Below are 13,206 nucleotides of genomic sequence, written 5' to 3'. Positions count from 1 at the left end.
TGCCGTTCCAGTGCTTTCATTGTGTCATTGATCTGGGGATGGCAGACACTCATATCCATCACTTTGTTCTGCAGAACATGGAAGAGCGCATCAGTTTCCTTGAAAATTCCATCATAGGCCATGAGCAAAAAGGAAACACGGTGGCGGTCTCTAGATGGATTGCTAACTGTTCATTTTTTTCAGCAAAGGCATGTAATAGTTCCACGTAGTTGCCCCTAGGCCTGTTTGATGTGCTGGCACTCTCATCGTTGCCGCAAAATGCCAACTTCTGTTTACCTAGGTAGCATGCCGTAGCATTAATTAGCTAGGGCTTTCAAAATCTCACGGTTCTCTTTTACCTTTGCATTGTGCATGCTGATATTCAATCTCCATTGTTCATTGAATGCCAGATCTATCCGTGAGCTGCCAAATGTCTTAAGAGCTATCTGGCTTTTCATGTGAGACACAGGTTTCTCATGCTTGTTGAACGCTATAGACAAATTGTTCAAGTTGCAGAAACCGACTCTTGTCCACACACTGTCGCTGGTGGAAAACAGCAGGCAGGAGAAGCAGTAGAGTCGGCTGCTAGCTGTGAAGCCACAGAGCCAGTCTTTCCGTTGATACTTCTCAGTTTGAAATTATCATGTGTCCCTTCTTTAGATGTAGGTCGCTAAACTCAGGTGTTGGTCTTCACACTGTTTCTCTAGAAAATCCAATGTGATGACTGCTATTTATCGAATAATGACCTACTACTTATAATTATTACTCTATTAAATGAATCATGTAACAATTAACTCATTAGGAATTTGGGGCACCACGGGAAAAGTTGTTTCCTGAGTTACTATTTCCCGACTTAATCTGTAGAGCTTATCTAAATATCTCTGACATCAATAACAGTAAATTATTAATTATTACCACATCAGCCTCATTCTGAACGTTGTTGACTTTGTAAATCTGCACGAACCCTAACCTAAGTGATGAATCAGCGATACACAAATTGGCTTAATTATTTATTTACTAATTAACGAAATAATCACACAGAAATACATAAACACACACACACACACGGTATAGGTTATTGATTACTGACATAATGCAATGACAACAGTCCCTATTTTTTTATTTTTTTATTTCACCTTTATTTAACCAGGTAGGCCAGTTGAGAACAAGTTCTCATTTACAACTGCGATCTGGCCAAGATAAAGCGAAGCAGTACGACAAAAAAACAACAACACAGTCAATAACACAATAGAAAAATCTATATACAGTGATTATATATCCCCTAGTGGACCAACCTGATATGACGGCTTGAGAAACAATGGAAAGGGGGGTATGTAAGGAGAGGGAGAGACAGAGTCAACTTCTCGTACATACATTTGGAAACTACGCTCACCGTAGTCTGAATATTTAGCACCCTAACAACCGTTCATTCGGATTAGAAATGCAACATATATTTACGCGTTGATGTCTTTCTCTGTCATCTCTCTGTAGTTTGATGTAAGTCTCTGGTTGTCCACCGTAGGTCTCAATGTCCTTAGTTGTATGCTTCTTTGTTCTGGAGTGTTCTTAGAATGGATCCTTCAGGTGTACCACACGGTGGTGAGAGGGAGCTATTCCTCCCTCCCGTCTTTGGTCAATTGTCCTAGAATACTTCACATACCAGCTGCAGACTGTGAATGTTTGGTCTCGTCTTCACCTTCTTCACTTGTCGAGAGTGTCAGAGGGTCTTACCATTTTCTGGTCTTGTAGTTTTAACCATTTCAACGTGTGGACCACGTCCTCACGTTCTCTGGTCTGTATTTAAATTCTCAGCGAGTCCTTTTAAGCAGTCTGGCCTTGGAGGGCGTTCCGTCCTGTTGACACATTGTATGTGCTCACGTGGGCGTGGTTACTGACTGGGCTCAAGTTTATATGAAAGTCAATATCTCATTCAGAAGGCTAAAATCAAATTTCTATCTTCACAAAAGTATTTTATACTTAAAAAGAATTCTTATACTTAATAATTTATTTTATGCAACATTTAGATGCAAACCTGATAACTAGGACATGTACACGTTCAGAGTTACAGTTATCTTGTTATACCATCCTTAATGACATCACAAAATAATAAATGATATGACATGATTACTGTTTGGATCCCCACAAACAATTCCAAACGTTTCGATTTCAGAACAAATGTTCCAATGTCCAATCTTTTGAAGTTAGAGTTCTTAGCCAAGTGTCTCTCTCTACCCACAGCACATTCCTTTGTTCAGTACTGCAGGACAAGAAAGAGAAAGTTTACGACCGGCGTTAAGTCATAAAACTGCCCAACTCCCCTTCCTCTCTGGTGGGAGAGGGGTCTGGCTATCTGTCAGCCCTGTGCCGAGCTGATCTGGCAGCTTTGAGCCTCACCAAGGAGAGAGAGTCATGACAATAGGCAGGGGCGAGCTCTGACTATCCTCTTGCAAAGCTCTCTACCTGCCTTCATCCGTTAGCTGGCAGTATAAGGTAGAAACACGAATGCGCAAGTCATGTCAGTTCCTTTCACTGAGTTTGAATTTGAAGGGCGGAGAAAGGTACATAGCGAGGCTGCCTTTCCCCTCGCCTCCTTGTGCATTTTTTACCAGATCACTGCAAATTTGGGAAGTAGTAGTACTAGTTCAGACATCTATTTTATCATGCAGAAAAAAATGAAGTTGACAATGAATATTGATAAAAAGTATATCTATTTATTTTTCATTAGTTATTTTATCATAGATTTTCACACTGCCTACCCTGCCTACCCTAACCGCACGTCAATGTTGCTTTCCCTGGTTATGACTAAGTGGCAAGTGCCTGTCTGGGTATCTTTACCCATATTAAAGAAATGTCCATTCATTTCTCTACTGTAGTTATGATTCCAACATCATTCTGCAGTGTGATCAGTGTTTTGCCTGCCTCTGGTCTGTTCGGCTCATGTCTGCACTTCTATGGTCTCTGTGATACAGTTTAGAAAATGAATAAACAAGATATTTTCTCTATTAACCAAACAATGTCTTATAGCCTGTGTTTGGAAAATTACTCTTTGTATTACCTGTATTTTTTAACAGGTTTTTATTTCATGTGTAGGTCTATGTTTAGGCAAATTTGGCATCTCTGTCTTTTTCCCCTTCTTTCCTGTCAGAGTTGGTATACTCTGTGTGTTCATGTCCTTGTCTTCACTGGTTTTGAAATGCACAGCCCGAAAAGCTCAAATGGCCAAATGTAAAGTCTGTTTCAAATGTGAGTTATGTGTATTTCCTTTATTTTCCTCTTTGTGTCAATTAATAACCTACTACATCTCAGTTTCAAAATGATTGATTATAATATCAGCCTTAGATGGTGGCTATAACACATGAATAGGAAATTATATTAATTGATTTTCACTGTGCATGTTCTACATGTGATATAGAACATGTTCTACATGTGATATAGAACATGTTCTACATGTCATATAGAACATTCACTGTGCATGTTCTACATATATTTGGACTTCGTGCTTTAGGTATTACTGTAGCAGTAAAGCTCATACATACTTGCACAGGCTAGATAAGTGTGGTTTAAGCATATCTAGTAAGTAGACTTTTACTGTATGGTGAGAGGGGCTTGGGCGTGCATACTTTTGCACACCTGTGAGCAAATAAATTGGCAGGATTAAGTGTGTGTGAGTGAGAGCGAGAAAGCTCATGGCTATTTGGACAAACAGTGGGATTATACATACTGTGCAGATTAACAGTGTGTGTGGGACAAGGACTGTCCCTGTTAGGCTACTTAGTGTTACTCACTGATACACAAACCCTCGCTCGCACTGCTGCCAGTCACATCCTGTGCTGTCCAGGACACACGCCACAGGCTCAATTTAAAACACCACTGCTCCAAACACACTGAATTGCACACACACACACACACACACACACACACACACACACACACACACACACACACACACACACACACACACACACACACACACACACACACACACACACACACACACACACACACACAATCAGTGTGAAGCCTTTTCTTCAAGCCACAGGTGCTTGAATAGGGCAGGGTCAATGGAAACCTGACCTGCGTACTGGATATGGAAAAACACAACACAGGATTATAAAAAATATATAGCTTTTACAACAAAGAATCAATGTATACATTTATGAATATGGATGTAGTCTGGTAAATGCAATAAATATCAGGCAGGACCAATACACAACTGTGTAAACAATAAATAGCATACCCGTCTCCAAGTCCAAACAGCCACAAGACAAAAGTTTTACTGAGAATACTTACAATTGCTATTTCACAAACACAGAAACTGGAAAGATTATTATCGTTGTGACATTGGAAATGTTGGTTGAGACTAGTTGCTCGGGGGCTCTGGCAGGCAGAAAGAAAGAAATGCATCACCATTCTTTTTTGTGTGGTTTTCCAGGCAGACTAGACACTGTGTTGCGTATCTGTGCCTTTCGCTGGTCGCAATGCTGATTGCCTATTTTGGTCACCCCCCCCCCCCACCAAAAAAGTGGTGGGGGGGGTGAGAGATGAGTGCACTCATCTCTCACAGCCAAATATTTCTCTGCTGCTGCAACTAGGACATCTATCTTCTGTGATTTCCACTTCATCAGTGCAGTGCAGTTGATCACCATGACTATAAATGCAAGAAATCCAACCCTACTATAATTCTCTCTCTCTTCAGGCCTACTCACTGAGGGGCTACCAGTCATCTCACTCACCCTTGGGCTATCCTCTACTCACTTCACTGCCTCAGCATAGGAAACTTTCTGCCCCACTCAAGCTCAAACAATCTCAACCTGTTTCTCTCTCACAGGGCACTTCGGATCCCTATCTGCATGGGGACCCCCACAGTTGACACGCAGTGCTTTCTCTATCCCAACTGTATACTCCCTCTGACTATGTTCTCCTGCCCATTTCTCACATCGTGGGATCTCCACGCTGCTGCAACATGTCCGAATCCTTGGCACCTAAAGCACCATAACGGATTCGGAACATAGGCCCTCACAGAATATCAAATATAACCTAATCTTATCAGGTAGAAACTCTGTGTCATAGCTCAACAAGACAGACAGGGTATTCTTAGTCTCACCATTGTCACTGGGTCTAAATCTCACTAAATGGCGGGCGTCACAAACACTAGGAATATTCCTTTTCATTTGATCCCCCTTAACACTCAAGGCCCACTGATCACCTCTTTTAGCAGCACCCTGCTCCGGAGTCCAAAGCAGGCCACAGGTTGAACCCCTAGCTGTGTGACTCAAAGCGCCGCTTCCTCTGGGAGGCGGATACACAAAAAATCTAAACAATTCTACTTCTCGAAACATTCACAGATGTAACCATTTCCAGTTTGTCCTTTACCCAGCATGACACAACATATGGGTTGGCCAAAAAGCAGGAAATGGTATCCACTCATTCCAAAAGTCTCACTCCTACTGGCCCAAAATAATCTCTGGTAAGATTCTCAGGGCAAACGTTGGAAGTCTCTACCACACCTGTTGCTGCGGGTAGACCCAATACATCCTGAACTGGCTCAACCTCAGAGCGCTCACCACTGACTGACTCCATTTCGAGATCATCAAGGTTCTCAAGAGACCCTGAAGACCTGTCATACTACTAGCCACTGTAACGGTTGTCTTTGGAGAGAGTAGACCAAGGCGCAGCGTGGTTAATGCTCATCATGAATTTATTCAAGAAAGAACACGTAAGACAAAAAAAACAAGAAACCGACAGCCAAACAGTTCTGTCAGGTGCAAACACTAAACAGAAATGATCTACCCACAAAACCCAAAGGAAAAACATGCTGCCTAAGTATGACTCCCAATCAGCAACAATGATGTACAGCTGTTCCTGATTGGGAGCCATACCCGGCCGAAACAAAGCAATCCCCAACATAGAAATACAGACAAAGAATGCCCACCCTGACCAAACTTAAATAGAGACATAAAAAGGCTCTCTCAGGTCAGGGCGGGACAGTACACCCCCCCCCCCCAAAGGTGCGGACTCCGGCCGGAAAACCTGAACCTATAGGGGAGGGTCTGGGTGGACATTTCTCCGCGGTGGAGGCTCTGCAGCGGGATGCAGACCCCGCTCCACCACTGGCTCACCCCACTTCACTGGCTCCCCTAGAGCGTGATCTCCTGCCGCCGACCACGGACTGGGGACCCTCACAGCGGGCCCCGGACTGGAGGGCGACTCTGGCTGCGCCCGGCTGGCGGGCGACTCTGGCGGCTCCGGACAGGCAGGCGGCTCTGGTGGCTCCGGACAGGTGGGCGGCTCTGGCGGCTCCGGACTGGCGGGCGGCTCTGGCGGCTCCGGACTGGCTCTGGGCGCAGGCACAGGATTCACCAGGCTGGGGAAACATGGAGGAGGCCTGGCTCTGGGCGCAGGCACAGGACTCACCAGGCTTGGGAGACATGCAGGAGGCCTGGTTCTGGGAGCAGGCACAGGATTCCCCCGGCTGGGGAGACATGCAGGATGCCTGGCTCTGGGCGTAGGCGCAGGACCCACCAGGCTGGGGAGACATGCAGGAGGCCTGGCTCTGGGCGCAGGCACAGGACTCACCAGGCTGGGAAGACATGCAGGAGGCCTGGTTCTGGGTGCAGGCACAGGATTCCCCCAGCTGGGGAGACATGCAGGAGGCCTGGCTCTGGGTGCAGGCACAGGACTCACCAGGCTGGGAAGACATGCAGGAGGCCTGGCTCTGGGCGCAGGCACAGGACTCACCAGGCTGGGAAGACATGCAGGAGGCCTGGTTCTGGGCGCAGGCACAGGATAGACCGGGTCCTGAAGACGCACTGGAGGTCTAGAGCGCACGGCCGGCACAACCCGTCCTGGCTTGATGCCCACTCTAGCATGGCACTTGCGGGGGGCTGGGATGTAGCACACCGGGCTATGAGCACGCACTGGAGACACCGTGCGCTCTACCGCATAACACGGTGCCTGACCAGTACCACGCCGCTTCCGGTAAGCACGGAGAGTTGGCTCAGGTCTAACGCCTGACTCCGCCAATCTCCCCGTGTGCCCCCCCCAAATACTTTTTGGGGCTGCCTCTTCACCTCCACCTGCTTCCCCAGCAGGTTGTTGCAATGGTCAAATAGCTGTTCATAAGTCCAGTCTATTCTTCCCTCCAATTCCTCCAGCGACCAGGATGCCATCACCTCCCGAGCACGCTGCTTCCTCCACTCCTGGTGCTGCTTCCCTCCACGCTGCTTGGTCCGTTTTTGGTGGGTAGATCTGTAACGGCTGTCTTTGGAGAGAGTAGACCAAGGCGCAGCGTGGTTAGTGCTCATCATGAATTTATTCAAGAAAGAACACGTTTGACAAAAAAACAAGAAACCGACAGCCAAACATTTCTGTCAGGTGCAAACACTAAACAGAAATTATCTACCCACAAAACCCAAAGGAAAAACATGCTGCTTAAGTATGACTGCCAATCAGCAACAACGATGTACAGCTGTTCCTGATTGGGCGCCATACCCGGCCGAAAGAAAGCAATCCCCAACATAGAAATAGAGACATAGAATGCCCACCCAAATCACACCCTGACCAAACCTAAATAGAGACATAAAAAGGCTCTCTCAGGTCAGGGCATGACAGCCACCTAGCAATTTTATGAAGATGGCTTTAGCTAGCCCAGATAGGTTCCCAATCTCCCAACCTCATAACTAGCTACCAAGAATACATTTTTAGGCTATTAATCAAGTTAGAGTAGCTTGCTTGTCTAACTATCTTAGCTGGCATGCCTGCTAACAAGGTTAGTAGACTTTAGAAAAGTAAGCAATCACTAAATCTACTGAATAAGACTTACATTCCTTTCAATATTTTACCAATATTTTGGCAGAGATGCAGGAAAGCATATTTAGTTTCTTGAAATAAATAACCACCAGTCAGGAGGATACAGACACCTCAAAAGGTATGCTCAAAAAATATGTTTTTTACATAAAATTAAGCATAATGGAAAGTTTGATGTCTTGGACATTTTTTTAAGTCTATTGAAAAAGTTTGGTTACTAGCTAGCTACCTTTGGAGTTTGGATCGCGCCACACGGTTGGCATCAGTTGCTGGGACAGCTACTATCTGTCCAGTTATCCTGCTGACCAAGGCCAAGTCTGAGGAGCTGCTTGGTGTAGTAGCTAGCCTAGTTGCTAGCTAGTTGCCGATCAAGCTAGCTGTTTTTTCTAGAGGGCTTGAACGCAGCCCGCAACGCAGTTAGCCATTGTGGCTAGGAGCGCGGTTTAGCTCAGGCTTATGGCTGTCTAGATCCCTGCTCTTTGTTGTTGTTGTTTCCAATCTTCCCTGCGACCTGCTCTGTCTGGAACTGCGAGGAGTAACAGCATAACCTAAAAGAAGGTTATTTTAAACAAACAAAAATAGCTTCATGTGTTGTGTCCAAATACTGGTGGAGTCAACAAATAAAATAATGGACGACCTGACCAAAGAGGTCCAGGACCTGAAGAACAGTTTGCAGTTCTCCTAGGGACAGCTCGATGAGTAACCTCTACAGGATCGGTGGGTCCCCCGTGGGATGGTTGAGCTAACGTAGGCTAATGTGATTAGCATGAGGTTGTAAGTAACAAGACATTTTCCCAGGACATATACAGTTGAAGTCGAAAGTTTACATACACCTTAGCCAAATACATTTAAACTCAGTTTTTCACAATTCCTGACATTTAATCCTAGTAAAATTCCCTGTCTTAGGTTAGTTAGGATCACCACTTTATTTTAAGAATTTGAAATGTCAGAATAATAGTAGAGAGAATGATTTATTTCAGATTTTACTTACATACACTCAATTAGTATTTGGTAGCATTGCTTTTAAATTGTTTAACTTGGGTCAAACTTTTTGGGTAGCCTTCCACAAGCTTCCCACAATAAGTTGGGTGAATTTTGTCCCATTCCTCCTGACAGAGCTGGTGTAACTGAGTCAGGTTTGTAGGCCTCCTTGCTAGCACACGCTTTTTCAGTTCTGCCCACAAATTTTCTATAGGATTGAGGTCAGGGCTTTGTGATGGCCACTCCAATACCTTGACTTTGTTGTCCTTAAGCCATTTTTCAACAACTTTGGAAGTATGCTTGGGCTCATTGTCCATTTGGAAGACCCATTTGCAACCAAGATATAACTTCCTGACTGATGTCTTGAGATGTTTCTTCAATATATCCACATAATTCTCCTGCCTCATGAAGCCATCTATTTTGTGAAGTGCACCAGACCCTCCTGCAGAAAAGCACCCCCACAACATGATGCTACCACCCCCGTGCTTCACGGTTGAGATTGTGTTCTTTGGCTTGCAAGCCTCCCCCATTTTCCTCCAAACATAAGGATGGTCATTATGGCCAAACAGTTCTATTTTTTGTTGCATCAGACCAGAGGACATTTCTCCAAAAAGTACGATATTTTTCCCCATGGGTAGTTGCAAACCGTAGTCTGGCTTTTTTATGGCTGTTTTGGAGCAGTGGCTTCTTCCTTGCTGAGCAGCCTTTCAGGTTATGTCGATATAGCACTCATTTTACTATGGATATAGATACTTCTGTACCTGTTTCCTCCAGCATCTTCAGAAGGTTATTTGCTGTTGTTCTTGGATTGATTCACACTTTTCACACCAAAGTACGTTCATCTCTAGGAGACAGAACGCGTCTCCTTCCTGAGCGGCATGACGGCTGCGTGGTCCCATGGTGTTTATACTTGCGTACTGTTGTTTGTACAGCTGAACGTGGTACCTTCAGGCATTTGGAAATTGCTCCCAAGGATGAACCAGTCTTCTGGAGGTCTTGACTGAACCAGTCTTTTCTGAGGTCTTGGCTGATTTCTTTAGATTTTCCCATGATGTCAAGCAAGGTGTCACGTTCTGACCTGTAAAGGTGTTATTTGTTAGTGTTTAGTTTGGTCAGGACGTGGCAGGGGGTATTTGTTTTATGTGGTTCAGGGTGGTTGTGTGTATGTGTCCATGTAGAGAGGGGTATTTGATTCATTAGTCCAGGGTTTTGGTTATTGTTCTATGTTAGTTTATTTATATGTTCTGTCTAGTCATTTGTATTTCTATGTTTAGTTAATTGGTGTTGGGGCCTTCAGTTGGAGGCAGCTGTCTATCGTTGCCTCTGATTGAAGGTCCTATAATTAGGGGTGTGTTTGTATTGTGGATTGTAATAATAATAATAAAAATAATAATAATCAGTGGTTGTAGAGGGTGTAACAGGTCAGTACCTCAGGAGTAAATGTCAGTTGGCTTTTCATAGCCGAGCATTCAGACAGCAGGTGTGGTAGAGAGAGAGTCAAAAACAGCAGGTCCGGGACAAGGTAGCACATCCGGTGAACAGGTCAGGGTCCCTAGCCGCAGGCAAAACAGTTGAAGCTTGAGCATACTTAAATTCACATAGGACACCAAATAAGACAGGATAAACACATTAGATATAACAGACTGACCCTAGCCCCCCAGCACGTAGACTATTGCAGCATAGATACTGGAGACTGAGACAGGTGTTGGTTCGGTGGACACTGTGGTCCTGTCTGACGATACCCCCGGACAGGGCCAACCAGGCAGGATATAACCCCACCCCACTAGAGGGATATCAACAGACCACCAACTTAGTACCCTGCGACAAGGCTGAGTATAGCCCACGAAGATTTCCTCCACCGCACGAGCCCGAGGGTGTGCAAAACTGGACAGGAAGATCACGTCTGTGACTCAACCCACTCAAGTGACGCACCCCTCCTAAAGACGGCATGGAAGGGCACTAATAAGCCAGTGACTCAGCCCCTGTAATAGGGTTAGAGGCAGAGAATCCCAGTAGAGAGAGGGGAGCCGGCCAGGCAGAGACAGCAAGGGCGGTTCGTCGCTCCAATGCCTTGCCGTTCACCTTCACACCCCTGGGCCAGACTACACTCAATCATAGGACCTACTGAAGGGATGAGTCTTCAGTCATGACTTAAAGGTCGAGACCGAGTCTGCGTCTCTTACATGGATAGGCAGACCATTCCATAAAAATGGAGCTCTATAGGAGAAAGCCTCCAGTTGTTTGCTTAGAAATTCTAGGGACAATAAGGAGGCATGCGTCTTGTGACCGTAGCGTACATGTAGGTATGTACGGCAAGACCAAATTGGAGAGATAGGTAGGAGCAAGCCCATGTAATGCTTTGTAGGTTAGCAGTTAAACCTTGAAATCGGCCCTAGCCTTAACAGGAAGCCAATGTGGAGAGGCTAGCACTGGAGTAATATCATCACATTTTTTGGTTCTAGTCAGGATTCTAGCAGCTGTGTTTAGCATAGATAAGCTTTTCTGCATCATTTTTGGATAAAAGGTTTCTGATTTTTGCAATGTTACGAAGATGGAATGACAGGCTCATTGTCAACCCTCCCTCCAAAAGCCTGGAAGGGATGAGCAAGCCAAGCCTATGGGTTCGTAGCTTCAACCCCGCAGAACACACACACACACTTACACACATCAACTGATTAATGGATTACTGAATGTATATTTTTTCTCTTGCTTTTTTTCTCTTGACAAGTGCTAAATAATATGTGTGAAATGCCTGATAGTGTATGTGATGTAAACAGAGGTCTATTTTCTTGGAGACCTGAACATTGACTGTTTTTCATCAAGCTGTCCGCTCAAGAGGAAGCTTCTCACTGTGACCAGTCGCCATTGGTGTCGGTTAATGACGTGGATGTCGATTAAGGCAGCCGCCCGCACCTCTCTGATTCAGAGAGGTGCGGAAGACACATTTCAGTTGAACACATTCAGCTGTACAACTGACTAGGTATCCCCCTTTCCCTTTCCCTAATGGGGATCCTAATAAATAAAATAAATTATGATTATTGCTCTAGATTGCAGGAAAAGCTGTTTCAGGTGTTGGAAGAAAAAAAAACTCTGGACCATCCCTCAGCCATACTCACATACACGTGCCCCCTCAGACATTTGGCTGCCATAGAAGAGAGGCACATCCACCCTGTTACAGTAGGACTGTACAAGACCAATAAAATGTTTTGGACATTAACTAGTGTTTTCAATGTTGGCTAGACACTACAGCGAATACATTTAGTTACGGATTTCATGGATTCAATCACTTTTGATTTCCGGAAGACATACCCTCACGTGCTCGTTCTTCTATGGAATGAAAGAGAAACACTGGGCCAGTTTGATTGGTAAGGTGAAAGCAACCGACTGTAGACGAAAGTCGAGGAGTGAACTTGGGGGAGGTTCATCTGCGACAGCTGATAGTCGGATACTGATGTGGTTTTCCAACAGCAAAGCTCAGTGCAACAAGTTAATGTGCCGTTGTTTATAATAACCATTTCTCCAACCCCATATCACAAACTGAAAATATATACACTACCGTTCATAAGTTTGGGGTCACTTAGAAATGTCCTTGTTTTTGAAAGAAAAGCTAATTTTTTGTCCATCAAAATAATGTCAAATTGATCAGAAATGAAGTGTAGACATTGTTAATTTTGTAAATGAGTATTGTAGCTGGAAACGGCAGATTTTTCATGAAATATCTACTTTTGCCCGTTATCAGCAACCATCACTCCTGTGTTCCAATGGCACGTTGTGTTAGCTAATCCAAGTTTATAATTTTAAAAGGCTAATTGATCATTAGAAAACCCTTTTGCAATTATGTTAGCACAGCTGAAAACTGTCGTTCTGATTAAATAAGCAATAAAACTGGCCTTCTTTAGACTAGTATCTGGAGCATCAGTATTTGTGGGTTCGATTACAGGCTCAAAATGGCCAGAAACAAATTACTTTCTTCTGAAACTCATCAGTCTATTCTTATTCTGAGAAATGAAGGATATTCCATGAGAGAAATTGCCAAGAAACTGAAGATCTCGCACAACGCTGTGTACTACTCCCTTCACAGAACAGCGCAAACTGGCTCTAACCAGGATAGAAAGAGGAGTGGGAGGCCCCAGTGAACAACTGAGCAAGAGGACAAGTACATTAGAGTGTCTAGTTTGAGAAACAGACGCCTCATAAGTCCTCAACTGGCAGCTTCATTAAATAGTACCCGGAAAACACCAGTCTCAATGTCAACAGTGAGGAGGCGACTGGCCTTCTAGGCAGTTCCTCTGTCCAGTGTCTGTGTTATTTTGCCCATCTTAATCTTTTATTTTTATTGCAACTCTGCCTAGAAGGCCAGCATCCCAGGGTGTATGTATACATTGTACTGTACAATCAATTGGTGACAGAGACCCAAATATCACATTCATTTGTACATAA

Source organism: Salmo trutta, chromosome 1, assembly GCF_901001165.1.
Source record: "Salmo trutta chromosome 1, fSalTru1.1, whole genome shotgun sequence".
In the NCBI taxonomy this organism is placed as follows: domain Eukaryota; kingdom Metazoa; phylum Chordata; class Actinopteri; order Salmoniformes; family Salmonidae; genus Salmo; species Salmo trutta.
The sequence above is the reverse complement of the archived record's forward strand: the minus strand, read 5'-3'. Positions refer to the sequence as shown.